The sequence below is a fragment of the Mesoplodon bidens genome (genome assembly GCF_964165515.1).
Source record: "Mesoplodon bidens genome assembly, contig: HAP1_SCAFFOLD_96, whole genome shotgun sequence".
NCBI classification, from domain to species: Eukaryota; Metazoa; Chordata; class Mammalia; order Artiodactyla; family Ziphiidae; genus Mesoplodon; species Mesoplodon bidens.
Genome location: NW_027671845.1, coordinates 1,169,178 through 1,184,091, shown reverse-complemented (window position 1 = coordinate 1,184,091; position 14,914 = coordinate 1,169,178). Strand labels below are relative to the sequence as shown.

Genomic DNA, 14,914 nt, shown 5'->3' with positions numbered 1-14,914 from the left:
ACCATAGATACGGAAGGCCGATTGTAAAGTCATACTTGAATTTTCGACTGTGTGAGGGTCCACACCCTTAACCCCAAAGTTGTTCAAGGGTCAACTGTACATATGCCAGAGTTCAACCCCGAACTTGCTGAATCAGAATTTCCTCAACTGATTTTGATTCACAGCCAACGGCTGAAATCCCTGGGCATAAAATCATTTGACCACAGTATCTGCAACAGGATCTAGTCCAAGGTCACTTTTTTAAATAGAGAACTTGAGGTTAAGGGAGAATAAATTACTTATTCAAATTCCCAAAAAGGGTAAGAATGAACAGTATCAGGCTGCTCTGTTTTTCATATTTCTATAAAGTACCTTTTATTTTCTTATATAGACATTTCCAGAAAAAAGATAACAAGTGGCATTCCAATCACTCAGTGCACACAGTTATGCATAGCTTATCATCTGATCCACAGCTCCAGTTCACTAATATAGATAGATTATAATATTTAGAAAATAAAAAGAGGCAGCTCTATTTTATAAGGTAGTTCATGCCATGTACACATCAAACTATCTGGTATATAGTTAGAAGACCTTGTAAATAGCTAAAATCTTGGCTATTAATTGTGTTGTAATAAAACTTTGAGGACATGTAAATGGTACTATGTTATGTTTGATGATTTAATCAAAGAAGGGTGACCTCACTTTCCTAGTGATGGAACTTCGGTAGATGCATTCAAAGAGCTAACATAAATCTTAGCTTATTTTCTAGTAGCTAGCAAAAAACTTCCAAAATCACTTCATATTGTGGATATGAAAACACAAAATAATCAATAACCTCAGTTTTTCACTACCGCTGACTTCTAACACTCCATGGCTTCTAATACAACATTTGTATTTTTTAAAGAATTAAAAATTGACAGAGTATATACATACACAATCAGCTAAGATGCATGTTTCCACTAATGTCTACTTTACCTAACTAACGTCCAGTATTGGAAGGATAGGCAAAAATATTCAATATTATTATTATTTTTAAATTATACCACTCTAACCCTAATTATAAAATACAGAATACTATTTTATATTAATAATCATATCTCTTTATAATAATTTACTACATATATATTCATACTACAATCCACATTAAGGTACAAATTTTAGCGAACATTAACATTAGTGACCAAAGCCCAATATGTACGTACAAATCTGTGCACTCCATACATACATACACACAGAATGGTTTTCTAAGATGTCACTGAACGTAGCGCAAAATGTGAATTGAGATGTTATTTTGTAGAGAGTTCTAATATTATATTATTACCTGTTTTCTCTTGTTCATTTGACCCAACAGCATTCTTTTGCAACAAGATAGTCTGAGGGATGCTCTACATCATCCAGCTATGAAACAGAGTTTTATAAACCCAAGTGTCCCATAGAGACATTTACTCCAAGGAACTGGTATAATTCAAAATGTAATCTAACCAAACATGCTTCATAGTCTGGCTAGGAGAAGCAATACCATGGTTTATAGAATAGTGTCTCTGGAAAGAAAAGGAAGTGGACTCTTGGTTCTGCATAAAATCTTGTTAATCCTATTTCCATTTCCCCCTCCTACATTTGTAACAACTGAATAAACTGATTATGTTTTTTTATCTTGTAGCTGCAATCTCTGTAGACAGACTGATTAAAATACTTACATTGATGTGATCAATATAGTTACCAATCAATAACGCTCCAGGAATTGATTTTTATAATCTGAGGAATTCTGCACCTTGATTCATTTATATACTATTGTCTTTTTTCTAAAAATTAGGGATTGTTAATGTGGAAAATAAAAAAAAGGATTAAGGGAGAAGGGCCACGAAGGGAAAATTGCAGTTCTCTACAGCATAACTGAGGAATACATGTGATTAAGGAAAAAGTGATGATTTGGGGGGGGGAATAAAAGCGTGGATAATTGATAGAGAACTCGTGAAAGAGGGAAGCAATTGTAAATAGATTATTGTGGATGTGGAACTGACATTTCCAGTTATCATTACTGTTTTTTGTCCTTGACAGTTAAGATCTGAGGAATGTTAAGCAATGTTTCAATAGCTGCATGTATAAGAAAATAATATTCCCGCCACCAGAAGCTGCTCTAGTACAGCTTCCCCCTTCTACTCTAGGCCATGGACTCTACCACACAGACACTCAAAGGCAAGAGTGTTATCCCTTAAAATTGTCAGTAGTTCTCTTCCCCTCAACTCTCAGTTCCAACAGCCTCTTCCCTTTCTAATGGGCTGCCTTTAGCCTCACCTTCCTTCCCAGATCCAGCAGTTACTCCACAATAGATCTGCATTGCACGTCCTGTAAAGGAATGCAAGGTTTTGTCTTGGCGTTCAGTCTCTCTTCCAAGAGATACACACACACACACACACACACACACAATGTATAAATTCATATTACTGCCAATGGTTTCAAAGAATCACTTTTCTGGCAGAAGAAAATCAAGGGATTACATTACTAATGGAGCATTGAGTCATACAGCTGACAGTATTTGGCAGATTATTAATGAGCCTTTAATCCTGGGTTGTTTGTCATGTATGAAATCAGAACTTAAGAGCACCATCTACATTAGAAAAAGCAGGTTGATAATCTTTCTATTTAAAGAACGTATGCCAATCTTTTAATTCACTTTATAATAAATGAGATTTAAAATCATTTGGGCAGAAAGTTACTAAATATCAGATATTTCCTAGAAATTTGAAACTTTAAATAGGTTTAACTGACCTTAACTACTCAGATATATTTGGAAAATGGCAAAAGACTTCAAGAAAATAAGTCAAAAGGACATTGTTTATTTTTCATGTATGAACTGAAATATAAAAAGGTCAGAGGAAAAGTAATAAATGTGAGTAATACACAGGAAACACTTTACAAAACATTTACTTTGGAAACTGTGCTTTTTGCTGAGTTTAACAGTGGTTGGTTGAGGTATCATATTTTTATAAAAAAGGAAATCAGCAAATAAGTCATTGAGAATATGGTTAAAAAGTTTAGAAAATTAGGGCTTCCCTCGTGGCGCAGTGGTTGAGAGTCCGCCTGCCGTTGCGGGGGACACGGGTTCGTGCCCCAGTCCGGGAGGATCCCGCATGCCGCAGAGCGGTTGGGCCCGTGAGCCATGGCTGCTGGGCCTGTGCATCCGGAGCCTCTGCTCCGCAGCGGGAGAGGCCACAACAGTGAGAGGCCCGCATCCCGCAAAAAAAAAAAAAAATTAGAAAATTAAAATGTGAGAGCATATTACTCATGTCAAATTATGAAGAATAATGATTACATTAAATACAAGCTTATTAACACATTGGGTTAACAGTATAGTAAGGTATGGAATCATAAGGAACATTTTATAAGGATTTTGCATTTTTTTCCTAACTTGTTTGGAAAAACTTACACTTGATTTTAGTGAAACAAAGTATCTACACCTTCAACCAAGACATTCTGGATTTGTAGGTTGACTAACACCATTCCACCAAAATTATTTTCCCTAAACCTAATTGCTATGTAGGAAAAGGTATGAGAACGTCTGTAGCAATTTCTGTATCTGTGACAATAGTAGTAAAGATTTCAAACAAAATATTATTGAATATATATGAATATTTCAATATATATATACATATTCTATTATCAACTCATTAGCATCTAATTTTACATCCATCACATATACATTCTGTCAGTGAACATAGTGAACTGAAACCGACTCTAGGGCCCATGAGATTAAAGTCAACGCCTGTTGCAATCATTCAGCATTTAGCACAAAGCTGGAATATATTAGGTCCTAGATAGTTATTGACTAGACATATGGTGTGTCCATGCCATTCTAACTCAGTGTTCTCTACCTGTATTTGTGAATTCCATGGATCTGTTCTTGTGTTTACATCCAAATGAAAAATTCCTGGAAGCATTTTCAAAATTATCTGGATCTGTCTATAGCTCAATGCAGCAGCACAAACTCACTGTCCATGCCTGCGTGTGTGTTTTGAATCACACTGAGTGTGACTGCTGCTAGGCTGGCATGTTCTAGTGTAAAAAGGACAACTGTCGCATGTCCACCCTTATAGTCACATTTTACCAGCTGCAAACACTAAAATTTCCTTTTAAAGTGATGACTGGGAGGTGAAAAATAGTTTAATAGAATGAAACTCAAAGGGAAGAGTGTTATCCCTTAAAATTCTGTCCGTAGTTCTCTTCCCCCTCAATTCCCAGTTTGAACAGCCTCTTCAGTTATTGAAGTTACTGAGGCTTTTAATGGTATTTCATGAAATCAACAAACTGCATCAGAATTACTTTTCACAAACTAATAAAAAAGAACATGGACAGACACTATTTGAATGATGACTTCCACTACCTGAAAGCAAAAGTACATTATGAATCATCATATGAGCTAAAGTATGTCATGTCTTCAGTACAGAAGGGCGGTAGAGCACTGAGATCTTTCACGGATGTCGGGACACAGACACGGCGCACTCGAAAGGGAACCTGCATCTCGTCAACTAGTGTGTTCTCAGTGACAAGGGACTGTGTTTAAGACAAAAAGCATAATCGGGTGCATAATTGGAACTTCTTAATTTTAATAGTTTTATAGTTGTATTTGCATATATTTACAAATTGTCTGGTTTACAGTTATAAAAGCATACCAATTTCTATGCCTGGTTTTATGTTTATGCATATTAAACTAAAATTATAATAGTAATTTATCACCATTGGGTGTCTTTGATTTTTTTTCCTTCTAAAGGAAATAGAGTTTAAATATATATTCAACATCTACTCCCACTCATTTTTTTAATTTGGAGAAATAATGAGACTAAAACTTTTAATAGGCCACTCAATATTTTAATTTATATTTTTGAGCCCCTACTATGTGAAATTTAGCATCACAAGTTGAACAGTCTTTGTTCTAATGGAGCTCATGGCCCAGCCAAACTTCCCAAACTACCTAGAGAGGAATCCAATTCAGAGTGTCACTCTCTGCTATTTATAAGCTCTGTGTTTGATCATGTTACATACTTTAATTCACAATTTCTTTATCTGTAAAATATGGGTAATAATAATCAAATCTAATCCAGTATCTGTAATAATGAGGTAATGCAGAGTGAACAGCCCAGAGATACAGAATATTGATGTATCACTTTTCACTACCTCTCATTAAATGATTGATTTATACATATGTATACACACACACACACACACACAAAACACAGAGAGTGAGATAAGCCACCAACTGCTGCTACTTATGGTCTACTTCCTTAAGATTATACCATTGATCCTACTTCATCTATTAATTTTCAAAGAAGGAATTATATGTAACATTTACTAGCACTTAGCTACAAAAGAAATACAAATATGAGGAGCTTATAGAACAAGTTTTTATGTTAGTACCTATAAAATACCTGTCATATAATAGGTGCTCAATAGAAATATGCTGAATGAATGAATGAGAGCTAATCATTGACACGGAGTCAGAACTTATTGTCTAATATCAGTTGTGTAACTATTAGTTCTGTAACATTTGTAAATTAATGAAGGGAACTGAAAGTCAAAACAGTTTTTGCAGATTATAGCATGAGAATTTTTATTTGTTGACTCTGCATTTATCATGAGTAATACTGTGATAGCTAATTTTTATATGTCAACTTCAAAGGGGGTACCCAGATATTTAGTCAAATGTTATCGTTTGTGCCTGAAAGGGTGTTTTTCCATGAGGTTAACATTTGAAATAGTAGACTAAGTAAAGCAGATTGCTTTCCTTAAAGTCGATGAGCCTCATACAATCATTTGAAGGCCTGAATAAAATAAAAATGCTGACCTTCCTCTGAGTAAGCAGGAACTCCTCTTGCCTGACTGCCTTGGAGCAGGGACATTGTTTTTTCCTGCCTTCAACTTGAATTTCCTGGGTCTTGAGCCTCCTGGCCTTTGGACTGGACCTACACCATGGACTCTCCTGGTCTCAAGTACGGCAACTGCAGATTTTGAGACTTGTCAGCCTCCATAATCACGTGAGCTAATTCCTTATTTTATATAATATACAAATATATCTTCTATTGGTTCTGTTTTTCTGGAGAATCCTAACATAATACCAACACTAACCACAAACATTTCAAAGAAACCTTCATCTTATAGTCCTATAGTGATATTTTAAAAGACATTATCTTAGCACAGACCAAGTTATAAACTATAAAATTTGATTATCAAATTTTTTTAATTTCGGGGGCTTCCCTGGTGGCACAGTGCTTAAGAAACCACCTGCCAATGCAGGGAACATCCGTTTGAGCCCTGGTCCGGGAAGATCCCACATGACACGGAGCAGCTAAGCCCATGTGCCACAACTACTGAGCCGGCATGTCACAACTACTGAAGCCCAAGCACCTAGAGCCCATGCTCCGTAACAAGAGAGGCCATCGCAATGAGACGCCCATGCACTGCAACAAAGAGTAGCCCCCACTCGTTGCAACTAGAGAAAGCCCACATCCAACAAAGACCCAATGCAGCCAAAAATTTAAAAATAAAATAAATACATTTAAAAAATAAAATTTAAAATTTTTCTAAAAACATCATCTGCTCTGAAGTTTTTTCATTCTGTGTTTGTATTTAGCTTTACATTCCTCATTAAAGAAAAACTGGATGCAATGTTTTTGTTTAGATATATGTATATTTCCTTCATGGAAATTTGAGGTTCCAGTTCATGCTAGTTTATTGATTTCCCTTAAAAAAGTTAGATTTTAAACCTTAGGTTTCTCTTAGTTATAACATGTATTTTAACATTATCTTCTAACCTAGGGAGTAATGATGAGGGATAAAAAATCTGAGAAACACCATTATCACCCCTTAGTATACATAGAACCATTCAATAGTATTATTTTAATATTTGAAGAGTAAAGTTGTCCAGATAAATTAATTATTAAATGATCTTGGGACATAAGGAGAAAATGTCCTACAAAATCAAGATTTCTTCTATTTAAATAGATTCTTCCAGTGAAGCCTACAATGGACTATTCCAAGGAAATTTTTGAAAGATTGCAATTATATTAAGACTAAACACTGGTGTTAAGCAAACATAGAATACAATTTTATTTCACTGAGAAACTGATCATGTAGTTCTTTTCCATCTCTAATGTATGATCCTATCATTAACATCAACTTATCAAATAGACATTGTTATTATTCTATTTCTTTACAGACTCAACAATTAAATGCCTCTAAAATTGCTTAGATAAGTGTACAAAGTGACAGTTGATATTTGATCCTTTGCTTCCTTCATAAACAATGATTATAGCACAGCATGAGCTTTCAAAGAGAAATAAAGGGACCCCCCAAAAAAGTACATTAGTCAAAGTCATGGTAATAAAACTGTAAGTGAAAACAGCTATTTTATCCAAAAACTTTAAAACCATTGAGAGCACTTAAAACAGTCCATCACTCTTTCTTGTACCTTGAGAACAGAGACCATGTCTGATTCTTCTGTGTATCTCCAGAGTCAAACACAAAATATTATTACACATATTTGGAATACTGTCTAGAAATGGCTGTTGAATTAATTAATTATAAATACCTAGATTGGTCTTATGTCTTCCACTATAACATCCTTAACTTCTAAGAAAATATTGACTTTTTAATATCATATACATGTGTAATATCTTATACGTATTTACTGGAGACAAGAAAGGGAGAAAAACAGTAGTTTTTTGTTTTGTTTTGTTTTGGTCTGCTTCTCCACTAGAATACAAACCTCATGGGAACAGACTTTGTCTCTCTGTTACTAATATATGCCCAAATCCCATACCAGTGCCTGGGCCATATTAAGTAATCAATAAATATTTACTGAATGAATGAATGAAAGATAATTTGAGATCAATGGTATTTCCTACCACTGTGGCTCATTCCATACAACATAATTGAGGCGTTACAAAAAATGCTTGCTGAGTGGCAGTGAAAGGACAAATGAGGCTGGAGGGGATAAATACATCCACACAGTTAAGCTCTTTCTCTAAGAATACACCTAAGCCTTTTGTTTTCTGACAAACAAAAGAGAAGTCTGCACTTACCCAAGACGAAGGAAATTGCTAAATCACGTGAAAGGGACTCCGAGACAGGTACCGCAGGCCCCGCGGCTTCGCCTTCACCTTGGCCTTCACACCCACCATGCTGCCCGCGCCGCCCTCGCAGGTGCGCCAGAGCTACCACGCCGACTGCGAGGCCGCCGTCAACAGTCATTTCACCCTGGAGCTCCACGCCTCTTTCGTGGGCCTGGCCGCGGCCTTTTACCTCCACCGCGACGACGTGGCCTTGAAGCACTTCAGCCGGTTCTTCCTGCGCCACTGTGGGCCCAGGGCCTGAAGCGCCTGCAGAACCAGCGCGGGGGGCCGCCTCAACTTCCAAGACATCAGGAAGCCAGTCAGTGACGAGTGCAACAGCGGCCTCAAGGCCATGAAGTGCGCCTTGTTCCTGGAGAAGCAAGTGGTCGACCCGGAGCCTGCTCCACTGCACCAGCTGGCCACCGACAAGTGCGACCCCCACCTGCTCCACTTCCTGGCAACTCACTACCTCAGCCAGTAGGTGGCGCTCATCAGACAGCTGGAGGGTCATGTCACCACCCTGAGCATGATGGGGGCCCCAGACGTCGAGCTGGCAGGGTAACTCTTTGACAAGCTCACCCTGGGCGACAGCGACAAGAAGAACTGAGCCTGGACTGGACTTCCCCAGAGCCACGGGGTGACCAGAGCCCTGGTCACCATGCCTGCCATGCAGACGGCAAGAGTGCCCTTGCAGAAGAAGTTCACTTAAGTTTTGGTTCTGTTTTTTTTTTTGGCAACAAGGGCAGGACTCTCTTTTCCTGGACTTTATCACTTAAGTTTTTTTCTTCCAGTTTTTCCATTTCTTCCAATAAAGTTATTGGTTCATAAATAAATAAAGGTCTCTGGTTGATTCATGTGGGCAAATCTCTCATTTTTTAAGTTTTAAAACAGGTATCCAGGAGTTTCTGAACACAGCCATACCCCAACCAGATGCAGCTCAGGATCTCCATAGTGGGAGGGAGAAGGTGTTCCATGGGGCCCTGGAAAACACAAAATCAGTCTTCCCCTTATAAATAATGTAGGTATATGGGGGTAGACTGGGGTGGCGTGGGGTGAGGTAGGGGTACCTGGTGAATGTGGGTGCATGTGCATAGTGAAAGTATAGAACCATAGCCTGAAAATCATGATTGCAGTTGCCTCTGGGGAACAAGTGAAGGGAATGGGATTGGGCAGGAATTAAAATAAAGGGTGTCTTCAGTTTCACCTGACATGTTTATGTGCATTAATTATGCAAATACTAATGGTTAAGTATGAGTAGCAAGATGGGGGGTGGAGGGGTTTGGAAGTCTGAATGGTGGAGTATCTCTTTGACAAGTTCACTCTGGGCAACAGTGATAATGGAAAAATGAGTGTTAGGCTGTCTTGCTCAGAAACACGGAGGTGACCTCCCATGGTCACCAATGCCTGGCATGCATGTTGTAATAACAAAACATCCACTTATATATGTTTTCTTTCTTTGTATCATATGTATATATGCATGCTTGTGTGTGTGTGTGTGTATACATATATATATGTATAAACATATATATATATATATATATATATATTTTTTTTTTTTTTAACTCCAACAAGCAGCAGAGCTCATTTTGAAGTTCATTAGGAAGACGCCCTTTGTTGAAAAGCAGTTCGGCGATCACATTACTGGAAATGATATAGCTGCTTCCTAGACCTTTCCTGAGCCTGGCTGTATTTCTGCCCTTGGGTTTCACATATCCAACTTTGATTTAGTTTTTGTTATTTGCTACCAAGAGAACCTAAGCTAATATGTCCTATTATCAACACACTTTTACCAGCCTCCACTGTATTTACACTAGAGTAAATAGCTCTTCTAAGGTAGTAAATGACATTTTTCCCTTTATCCCTACTACAGAGTCCACTGAAAGGAAAAAGGATCAAGGGTGGAAGGGATCAAATAAGAACAATTTCCCGAATGGAAATACAGAATACTGAAGCCTGCTACCATATGCATCTCTTCTCACCTAAAAGTGTTTTCCTCATAATTTACAGAATTTTAATTCCTTAGATCAACCTTCCCAAGACTGTGTTCAGTATCAGCCAGTGCCTCAAAAACATTCACAAGTGTTCAGTGGAAAACTTGTATTAATCGAATTAGCAGGATTTTTTGTTTTGTTTTTTCAGTTTTTGTTTATTCTAGGAATTTTATCTCTGATGTAAAAAATATACATTTTGAATGTATAACGTGGGGATAAAATATTCAGTGTTTCCCAAACATTCTGATCATGGGATTCTTTTTCTACCAAATCTCACAGAACAGTATTCCAAAGAAAATAGCTTTGGAAACAACGTTAAAAGGTCCCACTGTGGGCTTCTCTGGTGGCGCAGCGGTTAAGAATCCATCTGCCAACGCAGGGGACATGGGTTTGATCCTTGGTCTGGGAAGATCCCACATGCCGCAGAGCAACTAAGCCCATGTGCCACACTACTGAGCCTGTGCTCTAGAGCCCACAAGCCACAACTACTGAAGCCTGTGCACCTAGAGCCCATGCTCCGCAACAAGAGAAGCCAGCAAAATGAAAAGCCCATGCACCACAATGAAGAATAGCCCCCACTTGCCGCAACTGGAGAAAGCCCGCATGCAGCAACAAAGTCCCAACGCAGCCAAAAAATAAAATAATATAAAAATAAAGTAAAAAAAAAAAAATAGGGCCCTTCGTGTGTTGTTCCAGAAGCACATACCTGGTAGCTAAACCTCATTCACTTTCACTTAGAGGTCATTATGAGGAACGGGAACCTTTGCTGTGAAGGTTTCAGCACAGTAAGCTTTAGACAGTAAGTGTAATGCAGGGCCCTCACCATGACAGTGGGTAGGTATCACACACATCCATTTTGTTGCCTGATAGGTAACTCCCAACACTGTATTTTTCCATCTGTTCTAATTTACATTTCTAAATGAATGGTCTCTGGGAATGATAACATTGATGTTTCTCCAGCACTTATATCAAAGTCAAGAGAAAGTTTAAGGCTGCTAAGTAGTTTATATTCTTCACCTCCCTCTACCTATGTATTCATCTCACCAGCAGCAGAATTCTTCATTTATTTTCCAGACTAGATGGCTGAATTTTGGTCAGTAATACACCTTTTGGTCAAAAACAGTCTGTGCCTGCATCTTTTTGAAAATAAGATGACTGTTCCTCTCACCAAAGCATGCTGAAATTTCTCAGAATTCAGACATTTAACTATAAGAAAAGAAATAAGGCATACATACTACAAAACATTGTATTAATGAAGTCCAAGATTGTTAAATAAATATATAATAAGTAATGTGTTTAATGTGTAGCATGTTTTTCCTCCAGTAGAGATGATCAACATTATTCACATCATTATTTGATTTTTGAATGAGCACCTTATGGCAATGCATTCCTCTTTAGGTTCAATGCAGGACTTATCAAGTTTCTCTACAGCCCTAAAATACATGCTGCAATTCTATAAATTGAAACTGCATTATTCCCAAACAATATAGTGGGCATGAGGCAATATCAAAAATCTTGTATATTTTTAAAATTTAAATGTGTTCCCACAACAACCCTTAGGTATCAATTCTCATGACACCTCCACTGAATTTGATAAGGTGTCTATTTTATTCCCAGGCAGATTCAGCGTAATACAAAACTATTATTTTCTCAATATGAGAAATATTCTATCACATTAATACACGATTATATAAGGCTGGAAAATAAGAAGGTGATTAAAGCAAGCTTCTCAACAAGAATACTATTTCAGTCTGGCCCATCTTATTAACCACAACTTTCATTTGTCTACTGTTTGGCTGATTAATTCGATTCAACAGGCATTTACTCTTTTTTTTAAAATAAAGTCCAATATTCTCGACTGTTTATTCTATTTTATTTTATTTTATTTATTTATTGGCTGCGTTGGGTCTTCATTGTTGCGCATGGGCTTTCTCTAGTGGTGGCGAGCAGGGGCTACTCTTCGTTGCACTGTGCAGGCTTCTCATTGTGGTGGCTTCTCGTTGCAGAGCAGGGGCTCTATGCATGTGGGCTTCAGTAGTTGCAGCACATGGGCCCTAGAGGGCATGGGCTTCATTAGTTGCAGCATGTGGGCTCAGTAGTTGCGGTGCACGGGCTCTAAGGTGTGTGAACTTCAGTAATTGTGACTCACGGGCTCTAGAGCGCAGGCTCAGTAGTGTGGCGCCCAGGCTTAGCAGCTTTGCGGCATGTGGGATCTTTCCAGACCAGGGCTCAAACCCGTGTCCCTGCACTGGCAGGTGGATTCTTAACCACAGCACCACCAGGGAAGTCCCAAGCATTTATTCTTAATAAATGAGTTTGTGCTGGGGAATCAAAGCTAAATAAGACATGTACTTGGTCCAGTTAAACTAAATATATTAGCACTTTGCCAATTTTCTAAGAGGAAAATACAAGTCCAATATGAGGTTATTTTAATAAACAATTAAATTAATAGTATAGCTAGGGAGTGTTTTCATTTATTACTCTCCATTTTAGCTTTATAAAGAGGTATGCTACCCAGTCGTTCAACAAACTCACAAATGGGAATGCAGCAATTTTTAATAAGTATGAGAAATAATGTAGGCCAGCTATTCCTCTCTGAATGGTGGACTCTAAATGAATCTAAAGCATCATCAAAAAAAGTAAAATAAATCAAAAACAAATGAAGCATCATCATAATGACCATCATCTGGGTAAATTATGCTGTCGAAATAACATGTTAAGGAACTTCCTCTTCCTAATAATAAGGAATGTTACCTGATGGAGAGAGAGAATTTGGGGAAGAGCAATAATACAACATGATCAACAGATTAAATTTTAGCAAACAAGGACACTCATTTGTTTACATATTTTACACTGCTGTTGCCTACAGACAGAGGAGGCACCTGAAGGTATATTTTACCAGTGTGGGTCACATAGGAGTCTTCTAAGGAACTGGTTTAAAAACATCATTCCAAAACTAGTAAAAAAAAAAAAAAGTTATTTCCACTGTAGATTTGAACCTGTAAGTAATCTATAGGTAAATGTAATCTAAAAAATATTAGGGCAGCCTTAATGGCAGTGCTTTATATAAGAAAGAAACACATACTTGCTGAAAGCTTTTACAGCATCACTAGCTTGCATCCAATAATAAAAACAGCCTACACTTTTTATTTTTACATCTTTATTGGAGTATAATTGCTTTACAATTTGGTGTTAGTTTCTGCTTTATAACAAAGTGAATCAGTTATACATATACATATGTTCCCATATCTCTTCCCTCTTGTGTCTCCCTCCCTCCCACCCTCCCTATCCCACCCCTCTAGGTGGTCCCAAAGCACCAAGCTGATCTCCCTGTGCTACGCAGCTGCTTCCCACTAGCTATCTATTTTACGTTTGGTAATGTATACATGTCCATGCCACTCTCTCACCTTGTCACAGCTTACCCTTCCCCCTCCCCATATCCTCAAGTCCATTCTCTAGGTCGTCTGTGTCTTTATTCCTGTCTTACCCCTAGGTTCTTCATGACATTTTTTTTCTTAGATTCCATATATATGTGTTAGCATACGGTATTTGTCTTTCTCTTTCTGACTTACTTCACTCTGCATGACAGACTCTAGGTCCATCCGCCTCACTACAAATAATTCAATTTCGTTTCTTTTTATGGCTGAGTAATATTCCATTGTATATATGTGTCACACCTTCTTTATCCATTCATCTGATGATGGAAACTTAGGTTGTTTCCATCTCCTGGCTATTGTAAATAGAGCTGCAATGAACATTTTGGTACATGACTCTTTTTGAATTTATGGATTTTGAATTATGGTTTATGGTACATGCCCAATAGTGGGATTGCTGGGTCATATGGTAGTTCTATTTGTAGTTTTTTAAGGAACCTCCATACTGCTCTCCATAGTGGCTGTACCAATTCACATTCCCACCAGCAGTGCAAGAGTGTTCCCTTTTCTCCACACCCTCTCCAGCATTTATTGTTTCTAGATTTTTTGATGATGGCCATTCTGACTGGTGTCAGATGATATCTCATTGTAGTTTTGATTTGCATTTCTCTAATGATTAAAGTTGTGGAGCATTCTTTCATGTGTTTGTTGGCAGTCTGTATATCTTCTGTGGAGAAATGTCTATTTAGGTCTTCTGCTCATTTTTGGATTGGGTTGTTTGTTTTTTTGGTATTGAGCTCCATGAGCTGCTTGTAAATTTTGTAGATTAATCCTCTGTCAGTTGCTTCATTTGCAAATATTTTCTCCCATTCTGAGGGTTGTCTTTTGGTCTTATTTATGGTTTCCTTTGCTGTGCAAAAGCTTTGAAGTTTCATTAGGTCCCATTTGTTTATTTTCGTTTTGATTTCCATTTCTCTAGGAGGTGGGTCTAAAAGGATCTTGCTGTGATTTATGTCATAGAGTGTTCTGCCTATGTTTTCCTCTAAGAGTTCGATAGTTTCTGGCCTTACATTTAGGTCTTTAATCCATTTTGAGCTTATTTTTGTGTATGGTGTTAGGGAGTGATCTAATCTCATACTTTTACATGCATGTACCTGTCCAGTTCTCCCAGCACCACTTATTGAAGAGACTGTCCTTTCTCCACTATACATTCCTGCCCCCTTTATCAAAGATAAGGTGACCGTATGTGTGTTGGTTTATCTCTGGGCTTTCTATTCTGTTCCATTGATCTATCTTTCTGTTTTTGTGCCAGTACAATAGTGTCTTGATTACTGTAGCTTTGTAGTATAGTCTGAAGTCAGGGAGCCTGATTCCTCCAGCTCCATTTTTCGTTCTCAAGATTGATTCGGCTATTCGGGGTCTTTTGTGTTTCCATACAAATTGTGAAATTTTTTGTTCTAGTTCT

The 14,914-nt window shown here is 37.7% G+C and overlaps 2 pseudogenes across 2 annotated transcripts in view; one reads left to right on the top strand and one right to left on the bottom strand.

The window, feature by feature from the left end:
* Window positions 1-14,914, bottom strand: part of LOC308610914 (centrosomal protein of 78 kDa-like) — a 558,473-nt pseudogene that overhangs the window by 106,184 nt on the left and 437,375 nt on the right. The window lies entirely within an intron of this gene.
* On the top strand, window positions 7,667-9,047 carry LOC308610899 (ferritin heavy chain-like; annotated as a pseudogene). Its single transcript has one exon. The product of its transcript is annotated as a ferritin heavy chain-like (transcript).